The sequence below is a fragment of the Megascapheus bottae genome, chromosome 3 (genome assembly GCF_031878675.1).
Source record: "Megascapheus bottae isolate mThoBot1 chromosome 3, mThoBot2.hap1, whole genome shotgun sequence".
Taxonomy (NCBI): domain Eukaryota; kingdom Metazoa; phylum Chordata; class Mammalia; order Rodentia; family Geomyidae; genus Megascapheus; species Megascapheus bottae.
In genome coordinates, this window is record NC_143511.1 from 37,101,379 (window position 1) to 37,120,668 (window position 19,290).

Below are 19,290 nucleotides of genomic sequence, written 5' to 3' on the forward strand. Positions count from 1 at the left end.
GGCATGAAATTCTTTATCTCCAGTTAACCACCAGAAAACCAGAAGTAGTGCTGTTGGTCAAAGTGGCAGAGTGCTAGTTTTTAGCTGAAGAGCTCAGGGACAGAGCTCAGGCTCAGAGTTCAAGCCCTACAACTGACCTTCCCCCCCCCAAAAAAAGAGAAAAAGACAAAAAAGAAAAAAAAAAAAAAAGGAACCAAGCCCTGGGTGCAATAGCTCACGCAGGTAAGCCTAGCTACTATAGAGGGTAAGATCTCATGATCGCAGTTCAATGTCAGCCCAGGCACTAAAGACCATGAGACTCTTATCTCCGATTAACCTCTAGAAAATGGGAAGTGGGGCGGTGTCTCAAGGGATAGGGCAGTAGCCTTGAGCTGAAGAAGTCAGGGACAACGCCCAGGCCCAGAGTTCAAGCCCCATGGAAAAAAAAAAAAGAAGCAACCCCTGCCCTGGTCCCTTTGGGAACTACCATGACAAGTTAGAATATGCACCCAGAGTATTTGAAGAAGGTTTGCATTTGTTTCCTGGCACTTGCAAGCTGTATCAACAAGATGGCCTGCTGTGTTCCTGCTCCCCACAGGGAAGAATGACATGCTGCTGGTGTCCAGCTGCCCCTCTTCACCTGCTCCCCCAGTCTCTACAGGCATCTGGTCAGATCCCAGTTCTGGGAATGGTTAGTCTTTAGGTGTTGGCAGTCTATGATGGGTTTTCTGGAGCCACTGATTCTCTGAGTGTCCTATTCTGCCATTTTCTGTGACATTACTGTAACTCAGCAGTTCCATCAGAAGTAAGCACAAGCATATTCACAATCCCACTCATAAAAATCAAAACGCCCATACAAAAATCAATGTTCACAGCAGCTTTAAGGACAACTTCAGATAATCCAATTTCCTTTAACTGGTGAATGGATAAGCAAACATGGCATGTCCATGCTTGAGCTCTCCACTGAGCAATAAAAAGAAATAAAGCAGTGATCGTGTCAGCTGTAACACAATTGTCAAGGACACAAAGCCACAGACGTGATTCCTTATAGATAAAATATTTAATAAAGGCAATCTATAGAGTTGGAAAGGAGAGTAGCATTGTTTTGTTGTTTTTATGTTTACTAATTTACTATTCTTAGGACTTGATAAAACTTTTCTAAACTGATTTTTTTTTGTCAGTCCTAGAGCTTGAACTCTGGGCCTGGGCACTGTCCTTGAGCGTTCTCAAGGTTAGCACTCTACCAGTTGAACCACAGCTCCACTTCCAGCTTTTTTTGTGTGTATGTGGTACTGAGGAATAGGACCCAGAGCTTCATGCATGCTAGGCAAGCACTGTACCATTAGGCCAAACTCCTGGCCCTAGTTATTTTTTGAATAGGGTCTCATGTTTATATCTGGGCCTTCCTAGGCTATGTTTCCTCAATAGCTGGGATGACAGGCAGGCATACATCAGCATGCCTAGCTTTTGACTGGTTCAGATGAGGTAGGATAAATGTTTTGCTTAAGCTGTTCTCAATCCTTACTTGACATGCTTAAGTTCTGCCTTTCAAGCAGCTAGGATTACAGGCCTGAGTTACTGGGCCTAGTGTTTATCTTTCTCTCTAGTTCTGGATATTCTTACTAACTTTCTTCTTTAAATATAGTGCCTCTCCTAATTCTAATTAGATGTATGTTGAACTGCTCTATTCCATGTTTTTAAACTGCATTCTTACATTTCGATTATATTATCTTCCTGTCCTGATGGCTTTTTTGTTAGGGCTTATGTTTGTTTTGTTATTACACTTTTCCTTTTTTTTTTTTTTTTAAAGTTTTATCCAAATTGTTCTATAATGAAGTTGTTTTTGTTTTTTGTTTTGCCAGTCCTGCAGCTTGAACTCAGGGTCTGGGCATGGTCCTTGGGCTTTCTCAAGGCTAGCCCTCCACCACTTGAGCCACAGCACCACTTCCAGCTTTTTCTGTGTATGTGGTACTGAGGAATAGGACCTAGGCCTCTGTGTATGCTAGGCAGGCACTTTACCACTAGGCTACACTCCTGGCCATGAAGGTTTGTTTTCTTAATTTTTAAAATGTCATTTCCCTTCTGTAAGAGGCATGTTTTCTTTGACAGTTCAATGAGGACTATTATGAAAATGTCCCTACAGGACAATTTTATGGAGGCTTCGTGCAGATCTGGGGAGTTCATTTTATTTACCACTTACTACATTTTTAGACGAGGTTTTCTCTCTAGATCACAGATAAGGTAAGACACTGATACAGATCTATGTTCTATGTCAGGGATTTTGAGTTCTTTTGTGTGTGTGTGGGGGGGGGGTCATGGGGCTTGGACTACTGTCTGGGCACTTTCCCTAAAGCTGTTCAGGTCAAGGCTACTGCCCTACCCTTGAGCCACACAGCCTCATTTCCTATTTCCTGGAAGTTAATTGGAGATTAAGAGTCTCAGGTTCTATTGTGCCTGGGCTGGCTTTGAACCTTGATCCTCAGATGTCAGCCTCCTAAGTATCTAGGATTATAGGCCTGAGCCACTGTATCCAACTTGAGTTCTTTTTTCTGCACATGCCCAAGCTGGTTGATAGTTACGAAGTGTCTAAGGCTCCAAATTTTGGGAAGGACACTGCTCTCACCTAATGCACTACCCAATGCAGGCCTAAGGCATTTGTGTGCAGGAGTCCTCTAGCCCCGAGCCCTATTCGCCCTGAAGGAGCCTCTGGGTCTCAGTGTTGGTTGATTTCTTTTTTTTTTTTTTTGCCAGTCTTGGGCTTGAGCTCAGGGCCTGAGCACTGTCCTTGGACTTTCTCAAGGTTAGAGCTCTACCACTTGAGCCTCAGCACCACTTCCGGCTTTTTTCTATGTATGTGGTACCGAGGAATCGAACCCGGGTCTTCGTGCATGCTAGGCAAGCACTCTACCACTAGGCCAAACTCCCAGCCCAATGTGTTGGTTGATTTCTTATGGCTCTTGGGACCTTTGCACTTCTTTTGGGCTTGATTTTTATGCCTCAAACATATAATACTGAACCTACCAGTCTGTATGGTTAAAATGGAAGAGGAGGCTGACACAGTCTTTTTTTTTTCTCTGATGAGAAGGAATCAATTTTTACTGCTTTTTACCTAATTATATAGGCAGTTAGCAAATGTGTTAGCAAAAGCTACTATAGAGTAGCTTCTGCTAAAGTTCCACCGTGTGTGTGTTTAGCTGAGGGATGGGTAAGACCCACCCAGGCAGAACCACATGTAGGCCAGAGGAATGATGTGTCATCAAAGGGAGGGTAGCTGCGGTGGGATGGGAAGTGCGGGCACACGTTCTCTTGGCAGCAGTGTGCCAGGGCAGGCTGTCCTCTACTCATACGGTGTGGCTGCTCCACAGCATGGATAGATGTCTTCATTCAAAAGCTGGTTTGATGTCTTGACTGACAGCATGACTGACTGACGGAGCCTCCTATGCCCCATGAATGCACGTGGCTTTTTGAGGAGCCAATGCAGAATGAAAGTTGCTTGAGGGGGAAGCAGGTGCCAGCTTTGGTTTTCACCATAGTGGGCTATGGGAGCTGTTGTTAGCGCCACATTGGGAATTTTCCTCTCAGTTTGCCTGGATGTGAGGCAGAGGGGAAAACAGTTGGTAATATTTTAGAGGCTGTCAGCAATCAGACAAAAACAACTCAGTCAGCTTCTTGATTCTCCACCACTCAAGTCTCTAGTGTTATCTTAGCAATTTGTTAACTGGGCCCCAGTGGTTCACACCTGTAATCCTTGTTTACTCAAGAGGTAACTCAGAGGAGAAGGATCACAATTTCAAGTCAGCTAGGACAGAAAAGTCTATAAGACTCCATCTCCAAAATAACCAGCAAAATGCCAGATTAGAGGCATGGCTTGAGTAGCAGAGTATCAGCTGTGAGCAAGTAAGCTAAATAAGAACATGAGGCCCTGAGTTGAAGCACGGGCTTGCATGCCCGCATGCTCATACACACAAGTGTAGCCAGAAGTGGCTGACTTATGCACAGTCTTGAGTTTGTGTGGAAAAACTTTGTCACACTACAGATAGTAGGTGTGTCAATGGTATCTCAGGAAATGGCTGCACCAGGACTGAGAAAGCAGTAGGGTTGCTGAACTAGTATAAGGAAGTGCAATAATGACCATGGTGCAATCCATATTTAGTTCCTATCCAAAACCAAGTACTAAGGAGCCATCAACTCAGACAGAGCTTGGGTACTGCTGACTGCTCAACCATTGTTTCCCCTAGATAATACCCTCCCCCATTGCCCCCAATTGTTTCATTAGGTGGTTCACTTGTATTTAACTTCTGCCAGGTTTATGTGCCCTTCTGCCAGGTTTATGTGCCCTTATCTGGTTTGGTTTGCTTATGTGTAACACTTTTGTTAAGGTTAATTTCACACACCTTATGTGGTCTTGGCCTATTTATAAGCTTTGTGTTAGCTGGATTCAGGGCTGCAGGTCGGGTTTTTGAGACATGAGTCTACCAGCAGTCCTCTGGCTATCCAATAAAGGCTCAATTTGGCCATTTAAGTGGTGACTTCTCTGCTTCTTGCAACTGAGTTTCCTTACAACAACATAAAGAAGCTATTTTCAGCATGTAAACATTTCAAATTCACTTCTGTTTTGAATTACAGACACCAAAAGGCATACTAGCATAAACAGATGATGGCACGGCTCTTCCAGCTTGTATGGGGTGATTTCATAGAGAAAGTATTGTTTATTTCACTAAAGCCTGCTTGAAATTACTCAGTTTGAAAGCCAAACAACTCATACCCACTGAGGACAGTGTATTTTATAACTAATGCTTTTAAATTACCTTGCAAAGAAAAAGAAAAAACCCTTCATCTCTTTAATTCAGAAAAAAATGATAAAAATCTAATCAAGCACTGTCTTTGAGTCTTACAGCAAATTAAAGGATAGTTCTCATAGTACAGAGTTAAAAACAGTATATGATGCCTATAATCTATATAATGTTAAAAATTAAGCAAAGGATAACAAATCAAAACCTTCTGGCAAATTAATAGGTATGAAGCTTGTACTAGATTACATAGCAGTTCTACTCACAAAAAAAAAGTTACATTAAATAGTCATAACTTTTCTCTTTGTTACAAAACCTTTAACAAGTGATAGTCTACACAGATGTTCTTTCACTGAATATATGAATTGTATGAATTATATTAATATATGAATTAACTCCATAGTACTCTATATTACTACTATCTATCTATACCTGTATGAGCTACACTGGACCCCCAAATCATAGTGAATAGGATGAGGATGGACTTAGGAGCCAAGCTGACCCAAGAAGATTTTCTTGGAGAAATCTGAACTTGACAGCCAGACCACCCATCTGGGAAGTTGTTTGAACTGAGGATATAGACTTGAGGACACACAGATGGGTCCTTTGGCCATATGCCTGACAATGCAGCAACAGCTGTACTATAGAAGACAATACTTTTTGAAAGAGAAGAATGAACTAGAGTTATAGAAAGTGGTATAAGGCAACACAAGACCCCAGAAAAAGAAAGTAAGGTTGAGAATCTGCAGAGTATGTTGATAAGAAGAGCTCTCCCATTCTTGATCCCAGCTCTTAAGAGTTTTTGCAACTTGTCCTATACTTGCATACGATAATGTTCTTCAGTATTCCTCCTACACAAATTCTCATACACAAGCTTCTTTGAAGTGCTTTTTAGCACCTTACCATAAGAGTCTTTAACAATCATAATACATTTCCATTAGTGACAATGAGAAGAAGCATGGAATAAAAATTATTTTCCCAGAAAGAATATCTAGGACATCCTGATAGATATAGGCAATAAAAGAGCAAAAAATCCGGCTCCAAATGATTTGCTGTCTTTGGTCAACCTCCATAGCCCTCAAGCACTGCGTGCACACGCACACGCAGGCACACACGCGCACGCGCGCACACACATACACACTCTAGAGCTGAACTTTGTCAAGGCTAGCACTCTACCACTTGAGCCACAGCTCCACTTCCAGCTCTCCTGGTCCCTCCACTCCTTTTTGGGTAGCTTAATGGAGATGAGTGTTTCACAGGTTTCCTGTCCAGGCTGGCTTTGAACTATGACCCTCAGATCTTGGCCTTCTGAATAAATAGGTTTACAGGTGTGAGCCACCAGTGCTTTTCTTTTTAAGCACATTGAAAAAAGACCACTACCTTTGGCCCTCCGAAGTTTCTGGGGAGAGATCTACTGACAATCTTTTTTTTTTTTTTTTGGTCAGTCCTGGGGCTTGAACTCAGTACCTGAGCACTGTCCTTGGATTTTTCTCAAGGCTAGAGCTCTACCACTTGAGCCATAGCACCACTCAAGTGCTTGTGCATGCTAAGTAAGCAACTCTACTACTAGGCCAAACTCCTGGCCCCTGACAATCTTCTTATGAATTCCATATATGTGTGTGTGTATGTCAAGATGCTTCTCTCTTTCTACTTTCAAATTTTTCTTTGAAGTATTCCTTCTGCCTCCTCTTTTCTCCTTTTGTGACTCAAATTCTGGTGTCAGTCCTGTCTGCTTGATGGTGTCCCACAAGTACCTTAGGCTGGGTTCAGTTTTCTTTCTTTTTTTTGGCCAGTCCTGGGCTGGAGCTCAGGGCCTAAGCACTGTCCTTGGACTTTCTCAAGGCTAGAGCTCTACCACGTGAGCCTCAGCACCACTCCTGGCTTTTTTTTCTGTGTATGTGGTATGGAGGAATCGAACCAGGTCTTCATACATGCTAGGCAAGCACTCTACCACTAGGCCAAACTCCCGGCCCTGATACCGTTCTTTTTGATGGCAGCATAGAATTCCATTGTGTATAAATACCACATCTTGTTGATCCAATCATCAACAGAGCGGCATTTAGGTTGGTCAAAATCTAAATCTTGATTCATATATTTTCTTGACTTTTCCCACATCTCATTCTAGTTTGAGCATTTTCAGTACAGTTTTTAAAGCCTTTTGTCTTGTGATTTGTCAGGAAGTCTTTTTTCATGGACCATTTCTGTTGATTTATTACCCTCCCCTCCTTGGAATAGGCTTTTTCTTTTCCTTTTACACTAGTGGTTTTGTTGTTTAAAATCCTGGGGCTTAAACTCAGGGCCTGGGTGCTGTGTCTGAGCTTTTTTGCTCAATGCTCACTGTACCACTTGAGCCACAGCTCCATCCCGGCTTTTTGGTGGTTAACTGGAGATAAAGTGTTTTTAGACTTCCTGCTCAATTTGGCTTTGAACTGAAAACCTTAGATCTCAGCCTCCTGAGTAGCTAGGATTACAGGTATGAGCCACCAGTGCCTCTCTTGTATTTTGTTTTTATAATTGTGATAGGCTTTCTCTGAGGCAAGATCAGCCTAAGACACACCTTCCCTGAAACACTGAGGTCAATTTCTTATTTTCCTTGTATGTGTCGTTATTTTGTAATATCCTAGTCTGTAGTGTCTATAGAGGGAATAGACAGCGAGAAGGCAGGGAAGAAGACAGCAGGGAGAAGCAGAGAAGGAAGGACTGCTGGCCCTTTAAGTCCTCTAGAAGTTGCTTTGGTCTGAGGATGAGGGGTTTGCTATAGCCCTAGGAGGGACAAGCTCTGTGTGACTGTCCACATCTCTGAGATCAGAAGCAACCAGAGGACAAATCCTGATTAAGCTGGTCCCCACAAAGTTTAGATTTGAGATTGGGTTACTTGACGTTTTGAGCATAGCTGTATGCCAGGGCCTAGCATGGGAGTAGTTGCTACTGGGCTAAAAAGATGAAATTGGCCAAATTAACCACAATTTACAGTGCAAGCCTTCCTCTGGGATGTTGCAAGCCCTCAGTAGAGTCTGAACTCCAAACTAGTTACATCAGACAGATTGTGTCAATGAAACTGTCTAGGTGGGGAGACAGATTCACCGTGCTTCTAATCTGTATCTCCCCAGAATCTTGTCATATTTGTAATTTAATTTCTACTTACAATCATTTGGGTTACCTTACAATCATATCCATAAACAGATTTATGTATATTTGTACAAACATTTTGTAAGATAAAATGCTAGAATAGAACTGCTTGGTGTTTTTGATTAAATGGCCCAAATAGTCATCATTTATGTCTATCAATGTATGAAAGTGCTTATTCTGTGGAGAGTTATAGAATTCTCTTTAGTTCCATTAATTCCCATAAACCTTGCTCAACACACAATCGTGTGTGTGTGTGTGTGTGTGTGCGCGTGTGCATGTGCATGCGCAGGCATGGGAAACACCACTTGCCTTTTTTTTTTTTGGTTTCTGCTCACAGCTGGTGCTGTACCACAGGAACCACACCTCTAGCCCTGCCTTTTTGCTAATTATCTGGAGATGAAATCCTTAGGCCTTTTCTATTCTTGTTGGCTTCAAATTATGATCCTCACATCTCAGCCTTCTGAGCAGTTAGGATTATAGATGTGAGCCACCAGTGCCCAGCTAAAATGTCCCTTTCTTAAATTAATACAGTCTTTTAATGGTATCTTATTTCCACTTCTTTTCAAAATGCAGGCCGAGTTAGCTTCTCCTCTAGCATTCAATGCCATTTCCAAAGCCTGTTGAGTATGATTTGGTCATTTTCTTCCTTCACTCTAACTTCTAGTGTCAGGATCACAATGATTCGGGGGCAGGAGGAGTGGGGGGGGAGGGAAGAGGGGGAGGAGGGAGAAAAGGAGGAGGAGGAGGGGAAGGGGGAGGAGGAGGAAGAGGATCAACTACCAGGAGATGGAGAAATGAGACAAATCAGAATGGGGCTGTAAAACACAAGACTGAAGTTTCAGGAAGAGGAAGAGGAGGATCATCAGTGTTGAATGCTGCTATACACTTCTGACTAACTGCATAAAACACTCTCTTGCTTGTTTCCAAACAGCTGGCCTCTTTCCAATCACAGACATGCTCACACTTGGCTTTGTTTTGTGTTGTGGTCCTGGGGCCTGCGACATGGGAAGGATGAGCTTTCTCACTGCACTATGCCCAAGCCAGATCAAATTGCTTAATACAGAGATAGTAAATATGAAACCTTAGAGACTTTTTTTTACTCTAGTCAACTATCAGGTCTATGTATTGTTATGCATTTCAATATTGAGCTCAAAATGCACTTTATAAAATCTAAATATTACTTAATCACAGATACATGTAAGTAAATCCACAAGGAACTTAAAAAATGTTTGTAGGAAACAGAGATATTTTCATTCCTAATCTAAAGGAGGTGAAGAGGCATGCCTCTTGTGCTGATGAGGAAGACCTGTGGAGCTGGAGGTCCTTCTTGGAACAGATAATTAAGAAAAGAAAAAGCAATCAGAAGTGGAGCTGTGGCCCAAGTGGTAGAGTGTTAGCCTTGAGCACAAACAGGCTCAGGAACAGTGCCCATGCCCTGAGTTCAAAGCCCCAGTACTGGCAAATACATACATACATTCATAATGTAGAAGCCGAAGGCTTGAACAGAATAATACAGATTTACTAAACACAGGAACAAAATGTTAATATTTCCTCACTGTGGCAAGATGTTACACACATTTATGTCTTATAAGCGGCAACCCTCAAGCTCTTCATCTGGCAAAGGAATACTTAGGCAAGCACTGTATTATGAAATGCAATTACTTACACACCATTTATCACATCAGTGTTGTCATTATGATTTTAGTTTTATTTTTTGTGTCTCTCAAAAGTAAATTTCTCTTCTGCTACAGTTTGGGGGAAAGTTGTAGCATTTTTTTTTTAATATCAGTGTTTCAGAACTGGGTGTATAGTTCAAGGGGTCCAGAGAGCACTTGCCTAGTATATATGAGACCCTGAGTCTGATCCCCTAGAAAAAAATATATCAACAATTTCATGTGGGAGGGGAGGAAAGCTAATTGTAAATCTTCTGAGGATGGAGTGTAGCTCAGTAGTACAACTTATAGTTAGCACATGCAACACTCCAAGGTCAGTCATTTTACACACATGCACACACACACAAAGAGAGGAGATGGAAGGAGTGAGGGAGAAGAGGAGGGAGAGAGAAAGGAGAAGAGAGGGAGAGACAGAGAGAAACTCCACATGTCTGGTAAAAACTGAAATTGAAATTCTCCTTACAAATAAAAAATACCACATAGTAAATGCAGTTAACATTAGTCTTTCCTTTTCCTGGACAAGAAAAGATTCCAAGGGAAATGAAAATGATATCATTCACCAGTAATGGGGAAAAAATGAGACTGTGGACAAACACACTATGTTTTGATTTATTAAACCTCAAGTGAACGTCTCTTTATCCCCCCCATGAGTGATGGGTTTTATGAGTTGCCAAGGTCTTCTTTTTCATTAAATACCTTTGTAAATACTGTGGTCACCCTGGTTTATAGCCATCTCTTTCAGACAGTATATCAGTGGAAAAGAATCCTCATTCCCAGTCGGTGTTAAAACTATCATATGTGCAATTCTCTCATCAACCTCATGCTAAGCATAGGTTTCAGGGGATTCGGGAGGAAAATTAGAGGGAAAAGAACAATTCTGGAGGCTGTGGCTATGGCTGCCTGCTTTCCAAAGAGAGAACACCACATTATATAATGCTTGAATCAACCAAAACAAGGTCTAATAATTTTATGGTAAAGCTTAGAAATCTGAGTCACACAATGCTATGGACATGGTATTGGAAATATAAACACAACTGATGTTTTATTACATAGAAATCTGAGTCCCAGGCTGGGTATGATGGCTCATACTTGTGGCTATAACTACATGGGAGGAATAGATCTGGAGAATTGTAGTTCAAGACCAGCCTGGAGGAGACATACATAAACAGCTGAGCACAGTGATACATACCTGTAACCCTAACGGCGTGCAAGGTATAAATAGGAGGATCATAGTCTAGACCAGCTTGAACATAAATTTTAGACCTGTTTGGAAAAATAACTGAAGCAAAGAAGGCTGGATGCATGGCTCAAGTGGTAGAGTGCCTACCTAGCAAGCATAAAACCCTGAATTGAATTCAAACCCCATTCCTCAATAAAAGTGTGAATCCCAGAGGAGGCATGTGACTTATCCAGGCTTTGCTGAGGCAAGTGACCTGGCCAGGGTCTGAGCCAGGTCCCGACAGCAGCCATCTGTCACTGTATCTCTCTGGGAAGTGAGCAATCTGGTTTTCATCTGAAATCAGTGGATTTATGGGAGTGTAAAGTAAGGAGAGTAGGCCGCTGTTAATGTGCCTTTTGATGGATGCTGGGGGAATAAAGAAATGCTGACTAGAAGCTTCCCCTGGAGTGCTGCAGGAAAAGGAAATCAGAATGCTCAGGGTTCCTTATCTGTGTTCTCATTTATCAGTGAGTTAGGGTTTGTCATTCATCTTCTGTGGTGCTTCAGTTTCCCTCCACTGTAAACTGGAGGATAATTATCATGAGATTTGGTTGGAGTATTTGGGAACACATGTAGTGTCTAGCAAAAGCTTTAGCCATGATCCTCCTGTCTCAGCCTCCCATGTTGGCATTACAGGTATATACAACCACATCTGTCCTTTAATACTTAAAAAATTAATTTGTTGTACAAAAGGAGTTGCCAGTTTATGAATACAATGTATCTCAATCAATGTCAGCCCTAATTTTTTAAAAGAGCTGGGCGCAGTGGCTGTAATCCTAACTACTCAGGAAGCTGAGATCTGAGGATCAAGATTTAAAGCCAGCCTGGGCACAAAAGGACCTGAGACTCTTATCTCCAATTAACCTCTAGAAAATGGGAAGTGGGGCTTGACTCAAGGATAGGGCGGTAGCCTTTAGCCTCGAGCTGAAGAGCTCAGGAACAGTGCCCACACCGATTTCAAGCCCCATGACCAAAAAAAAAAAAACCCTAAAAACACCACCACCAAAAAAAATCCCAAATCAACCTGTCTGTAACTTTACTGATTCTAGTCTCTAGGGCACAAACACAACTCCACAGCCTGATTTACTGTCTGCAGGCTGCTTTGTTTCCTTCCGCAGTTCCTTCAAATTTTCTGTATGACAGGGATTGCCCACCATGTGCCAGAGCCTTTTCTCTCACAAATCAAGGAGCCAGATGTGCCTTTGGGCACATTTTCCCCTTGTACTGCCAATTGTTCACCCTTCTATCAATATCAAAATGTCAGTTAATATAGTTTGTTTTCTTTGATCAGTTGTGGGACTTGAACTCTTGGCCCGGGCGCCATCCCTGAGCTCTTCAGCTCAAGGCTAGTACTCTACCACTTTAGCCACAATGCCACTTGGAGTTTTCTGGTGGTTAATTGGAGATAAGAGTTTCACAGCCTTGGGGCCGGGAGTTTGGCCTAGTGGTTAAAGTGCTTGCCTAGCATGCATGAAGACCCGGGTTCAATTCCTCGGTACCACATACATAAAAAAAAGCCAGAAGTGGTGCTGAGGCTCAAGTGGTAGAGCTCTAGCCTTGAGAAAAATCCAAGGACAGTGCTCAGGCCCTGAGCTCAAGCCCAGGACTGGCAAAAAAAAAAAAAAAAAAAAAAAGTTTCACAGCCTTTCCTGCTCTGGCTGGCTTTGAACCTCCATCCTTAGATCTGTGGTTGGCTATTATAGGTTTTTTGTTGTTGTTGTTGGTTTTTTTTTTTTTTTTTTTGCCAGTCCTGGGGCATGAACATGAACTCAGGGCCTAATTACCGTCCTTGGGCTTTCCCAAAGTTAGAATTCTACCACTTGACCTATAGCACCACTGTGGCTTTTTCCTATGTATGTGGTACTGAAGAATAGAACCCAGGTCTTCATACATGCTAGGCAAGCACTCTACCACTAAGCCAAACTCCTGGCTGGCCCCAAAGTATAGCTTTTTATGCTAAGAGTTGGCATTTGGGATAAAAAGTCACAATTTTGTTATTCAGGAACGACTTGGCTTTTTTTTGGCATGCAAACACACACAAATATTATAAAATTATCTCAGAATATCGAGTAGCTAGGATTACAAGTGTGAGCTACTACTCCTGGCTTGTCATATGCTTTTTAAAATGAGTGATATTCAAAACATATCCCTCCCGTGATTTTATTCTTTCCCTATGTAAAATATAATTGTTTTATATGTTAATTATATATCCAGAAAACTCTAAAGAGGTTTTAATAATTCAATAGAAAATTTTCATATTTTCCATATACAATTTGGAAATAACAGAATTTCCTTCTTCCTTTTTCTTCCACTGCACTGGCCTTTAGTGACCCAGAAAGACAAAACTTGCAGTATCTTCCCACATAGTATTCATTGTTGTGAGAGCTTGAGATGTACTTATGAATCCTATATACACCTTGAAATATACATGTCAATGGTTTTTAGTATACTCACAGCTGGAAACAATCATTGTAAAAGGCAACTTAAAAGCTGCTTTTGCTAAGTGTGTGAACTAACTTGAAAGCTGAATGCTCATACCTCTCTTTCCCTTCCCTCGATCTATTCTCTTCTATCTGAACCATTTCTTGCCCAGGTACTTTATAACTACCTAGGGCTCCAGGAAAAACAAGATTCATCTATAAGCATGAAAAAAGGAAAACTGTCAAAGAAGCAAAGCCATTTTCTATCATTTTACACAAAACAGCCAAAGCTTAGAAGACCACCTACAGAAACTTGTCCTTGTTCAGTTCCCGTGGTAACACCACCTCTGGAATTCTTCCAGTCAAACACTGTAATATTGGTTAACCAGGACATACTCTGGTCAGAACTGTTTTAACTCTGAATACCCAATTATTCCCTTTTTCTAATTCTTCCTCTACTTAAACTTTAAGATTTTCCCCCGATACTCTTAAGACAATCTTGGAGTCACTGAGTCTCCATCTTCCTATACAGCTAAATCAATTTTTTTTTTCTGTGCTGGAGATTATTTTCTGGACTTCACTCATATTAGGCAACCCCTATGGAACATACTGCTGCCTCCTATGTTTAAAACATTCTCATCACTCAAAACAGAAACAGTATTATTCAGTAACAGTTCTTTCCATCTTCCTTTTGCCTTCACCTCAGGCAACTGCCAATGTACTGGTGACATAAAGGGACACAGACCAAACAAACTAGAGTGCCCACAAAGAAATCTGTGCATTGACAGCAAGTTCATTTTTTTTTTTTGCCAGTCCTGAGACTTGAACTCATTGCCTGGGCATTGTCCTTGAGCTTTCTCAATGCTAGTACCCTACCACTTGAACCTCGGTACTACTTCTGGCTTTTTTTTTCTTCTTCTGTATGTGGTACCAAGAAATCAACCCAGGGCTTTGTGTATGCTAGGCTAACACTTTACTACTAGGCCACACTCCCAGCCCCTGTAAATTCATTTGACAAAGATGCCAAGAATATACACCATGGCAAAAGGCTGCATATACTCTAAATCTAAGCCTAGTGATTCAATATGATCTTCCCTCCTTATTAATGATTTTAAGATGGATTTGCATGTAAAAGAGCTTTTTTAGTTACTTCTATGAAAAGGTAGGTAGAAATCATCCAATTTCCTACTATTATACAAAACTGGAAATTTTAAGTATTTACCTTCAATTTTATGTAATTTGTGGAGTCCCCGTAGGAGATTAGCTCTATATAAAGTTTCCAAAATTTAGCCTTTTCTGGGGATTTATAACTAACACAAGTGTTATATGATAAGCAGCTGTACCCCTAAAAGGAAAACTCAGTCTGGGACACAGGTAAAAAATACTGTCCTCAAGTGGCACCTACAATAAATTCTAAGGTCACTGCAGATAGAAAAGTGTGGCACTCAGCCAGGCTTGGTGGCTTATGACTGTAATCCTAGCTACTCAGGAGGCTGAGATCTGAGGATTGCGGTTCAAACAGAACACTAAAGACCATGAGACTCTTATCTCCAATTATCCACTAGAAAACATGAAGTGGGGCTGTGGCTCAAGGGTAGAGTGGAAGCCTTGAGCTGAAGACCTCAGAGACAAAGCTCAGGCCCAGCGTTCAAGCCCCCATAACACACACACACACACACACACACACACACACACACACACACACACACACACACACACACACACACACACACACGCTGTGGCATTGGTGCTGCTCTGGTCCTTTTGGTAACCCACACAATACTCTTGCATAGCACTATCTTAGCCAAGTGTTAGAATATCATTATGCCTGCAATAATAAAGTGGGTAGGAGAAAATGTAATACCAGCATTTTCCATGTATTTGGTGTGGCTAAAGTAGTTCTGCAAAAGGGTCCAAGTAACCATCCATTAAACCACAAGCTTTCATAGAAGTGGCCTCAAAAATTGGAAAATTTGGCTTTTTCCAATTTAGTCTCAACAAGGTAACTGCTGTTACTCCCCTTTGCTGTTACTTGAAGAGTTACTTCTGGGTTTTATTGTTTATAGTCTTGTTATAAAAAGCTAAAAACATTGTAAAGAAAACAAAACCCAAATCCAAACTACAATTCTCTAATTCCATCATCCTGGGATAATAACTACTGTTAGCAGTTTTGGGTCATTTCTTCCGATGTGCTTTCCAGTTATGTATTATGTATCAAAAGCAGGGAAGATCATAATGTATGTACAAGATGGAGTATCTTTTTTCCTCTGGGTATACTAGGGACAATTTTGCATGTTAGAGTAAAAAAATTACTTGAGTTTCTCCAAATATCATGGTCACCATTGTTCTCTACCAATACACAATAAACTTTTTTTCTTTAAGCCCATGTTACAATGCTTCTAAGTACATCCATGGATGCACATTTTTGCACAGAAAGATGTGTTCCTATAATGGATATCTAGGGTGGGGACAGACAGTACAGCTATGGTAAGGCTGTAAATAAAAATATGGCAGTTTGTTTGCCCTCCAGATTGGCCAATACAGCATGTCATCGACATCTGCCACCCCCAAAAGCATGAGGGTTTCAAATCAGATCATGATTTTTATTTTTCTTTTTTCCAGTCCCAGAGCTTGAACTTAGGGCCTGAGCACTGTCCCTGGGCTTTCTTATGGCCAAATGCTCTAGTGCATGCTAGGCAAGCACTCTTACCACTAGGCCAAACTCCTGGACCTGGTCATGATTTTTGATTGGCAGTGGTGCTCAAGCCTATGGTGGAGCTATATGGATAACCTAATTCTACCCCCAGACTTAAGTCATGGTAATAATAATGCAACCTGTTGTGGTGTATATTTCTTGATTATTACTGACATGAAGAAACTACTTGTCCTCTGTTTACTCAGCACTAACTCTTCTGTAAACTGATTTAGCCTATTTGTAATCTGAGTTGCTCACTGTTTTCCTGTTGTCTAGTAATGCTTTTTTTTTTTTTTTGCCAGTGCTGGGCCTTGAACTCAGGACCTGGGCACTGTCCTTGGGCTTTCTAAAGGCTAGAGCTCTACCACTTGAGCCACAGCATCACATCTGGCTTTTTTTCTATTTATGTGGTACTGAGGAATAGAACCTGAGTCTATGCACTCTACCACTAACTAGGCCATGCTCCTAGCCCCTAGTAATGCTCTTTAATTGAGAACAATATAGTTCCTTTCAGAATTCTAAAAGCATTTATCTAATTCATTCACTCTCTTGTTTGTAGATTTGCTGTTCAACAATCTGAAGTCAGTGTAATCCAGGACTTGATGACTTTTTTTCTTTTTTGCCAGTTCTTAGGTGTTCTCAAAGGCTACCACTTGAGCCACAGCACTACTTCCAGCCTTTTCTATGTGTGTGGTACCAAGAAATCTAACCCGGGTCTTTGTGCATGCTAGGCAAGCACTCTACCACCAGGCCAAACTCCCCGCCCCAAATTAGGTATCTTGATGTCAGTCAAGTCTTCTCTGTTATGCTCAACAGCTAGCTCCCAGGTCCTTCCTACCAGCTACCTTGTTTTTTTGGTTGTATGACATTTCCTTGAATTTTTAAATTTTTTCTTTTCTTTTCTTTTCTTTTTTGTTGGTTGTGGGACTTGAACTCTTCAGCTCAAGGCTACTGCCCTATCCTTTGAGCCAGAGCACCACTTCTTATCTGGAGATAAGAGTTTTGTGCCCAGTCTGGCTTTGAACCTTGATCCTCAGATCTCAGCCTCCCGAGGAGCTAGGATTACAGGGGTGGGCCACCAGGGCAAGACTTTTTTTTTCTTTATTGACTTGGGCAATTTCTCTCCCTGGAATTCCTGACAAGATTCTTCATCCTTTCCTTGTGTCTGCTCTGATTTTTATATGTTTTTTTATTTGGTCCTATTTTTAGAAGGCTATCTTATTTTTTATATATTTTTTATTGTAATTAATAGAAGGGTTACATTATATTCACCAGATAGAAGGTGCATTACTTCACATACTTTGATACCCTTTCTCTTGTCTTGGTCTCCATTTCCCTCCCCTCCACTCCCACCCTCATCTTATTTTCCCCCATTCCCTATCCAATTTCAAATAACCAAATATGCATATATCCAATGGCTATCTTATTTTCATTTCCTAATATAATTAATGAATTTCTCACGTGTGTTAACAGAACTTTAATCTCCATAGATGTCCCTGGATATGTACATGCATATTAGGGAATGTGTGGGTCTTAATGTTAGACTCTTCTTAAATGTTTAGTAAGCCTGAGCTACATGCTCCTAAGAATTTAAGATTAAATAAATAAAAGCTTCACAAGTTTCATGCTTGTGTGGTTCATGCTTGAAGCTGGTCTGTATCTACAGCCATCTGAATATGCTAGCTTTCTGTTGATAGCCACGCCTGTCACAACCCATCCACTTGAATGAAGTGGATGTGCTTGTGGGTGCCAGTGTTGAGTATTTTGAGGAAATCATGGATACAGTAGGTGGATTGGTCCTCGTCTTAATTCTCAGAAATAGTTTCCCAGCCCACCTCACAGATCTGGAATTCCCAAACCTAGAAGACGCACATTTGTCGTGTCCCACATATTTTAGGTCATGAAATCTTCCTTCATATGGCAAGGCCTTCAGTCCAAGGAATTTCTTAAAATTACTTGTTCTAAGAGTGCTACTTACTACTTTGCAGGACAATCTTATACTTTAAAATTTTTCCATTATTTTTAGGAATTTGGGTGGTCTATCATGTAAAATAATCATCTTAACTTGATCTATTCAGGTCATTTTAAGATTTGGTGAAAACAAATATTTAGGCCTTCTCTGTCAAATAATTTAGCCCCAAGAAATAGAATGAAGAGTTTTGTTACGTTTTTGTCCCCCTTCTTCCCTTCCCGTCATGGGGCTTGAACAGGTCCTGGGCTCTGTCCCTGAGCTCCTCAACTCAAGGGTACCTCACTACCTCTGAGCCTGGGCATTGTCCCTGAGCTCTTCAGCTCAAGGCTACCACCCTACCCTTGAGTCTAGCCCCACTTCCCATTTTCTAGAGGTTAATGGAGATAAGAGTCTCAGGTCCTTTTGTGCCCGGGCTAGCTTTGAATCTTGATCCTCAAATCTCAGCCTCCTGAGTAGCTAGGATTACTGGGGTGAGCCACAGTGTGCCGCCCGGTAAATGAAGAGTTTTTTTTTATTAAAGAATTTATTAACGTTGATTTTTACATCATGTTTTAAATGACAAGTTTAACAAACAAGTGTTCAAGAAGGGAATCTCTATTTACAATCACTGGGACTTAGTATTTAGAACTTAATCAAAATTAGGCTAAGGGTTTGTATGTCATAGAAACATATTAATTTACAAAATAAAACATTATGTCTATAAAGTCATAGGTTTTTATGTCTATATAGTTATGTTTATATTTCCATTACCATGTCCATAGCATTGGGTATGCAGTTATTGAGTCCTCGCTCTTGTACTCTTTGGATTTAATAGCCACATATTAAGGATACCATGCGCCTTTTGTTCCTTAGGTCTTGACTTGTCTCACTCAATAAATGAAGAGTTAAACAGCTCTTCATCATGAATCTAATGATAGGCACCAAGTTAGTTGCTTTCCTTATATGATTTATTTTACCCCCCCCCCCAACTTGAAAGGTCGATACAGTGTAGACACTTTACAGTGAGAAGCACTGGGCAACTGACTCTACAGCTCCCATAGGCAGCAGAGCGGGGTTTGGAATCCTTCCCTATGTCTCATTTGTCCATATACATTTGAAGAAACTTTAACAGGTTAACAATTAGACACTCTACAAGTAGCTTGTACAATTTTGCTTTTTATGGCTCAGTGGTTAAAAGTTACATAATTTCCCAAAGCAGTACTATGTAACCAGTTTTTGTTTACAGCACTGTGTGAGAGGGGGTGGGCAGAGGAAGAAAGGCAGAGGAAATTGAAGTAATAGTAATCTAGTTTAGAAGAGATTAATAACAGATATATATATATAGTCTCTAGGATTGTTATCCCTGCAGTCTGATAAAGCTAAAGAGATAAACTGGCTGGTGTGAACTTGAAGACTGTTCATGCAAACAGCCTA

At 41.1% G+C, this 19,290-nt stretch overlaps 1 protein-coding gene across 1 annotated transcript in view; it reads right to left on the reverse strand.

Annotated features, from left to right (window-relative positions):
* Cenpp (centromere protein P) overlaps positions 1-19,290 on the reverse strand; it is a 182,849-nt gene that overhangs the window by 16,560 nt on the left and 146,999 nt on the right. The window lies entirely within an intron of this gene.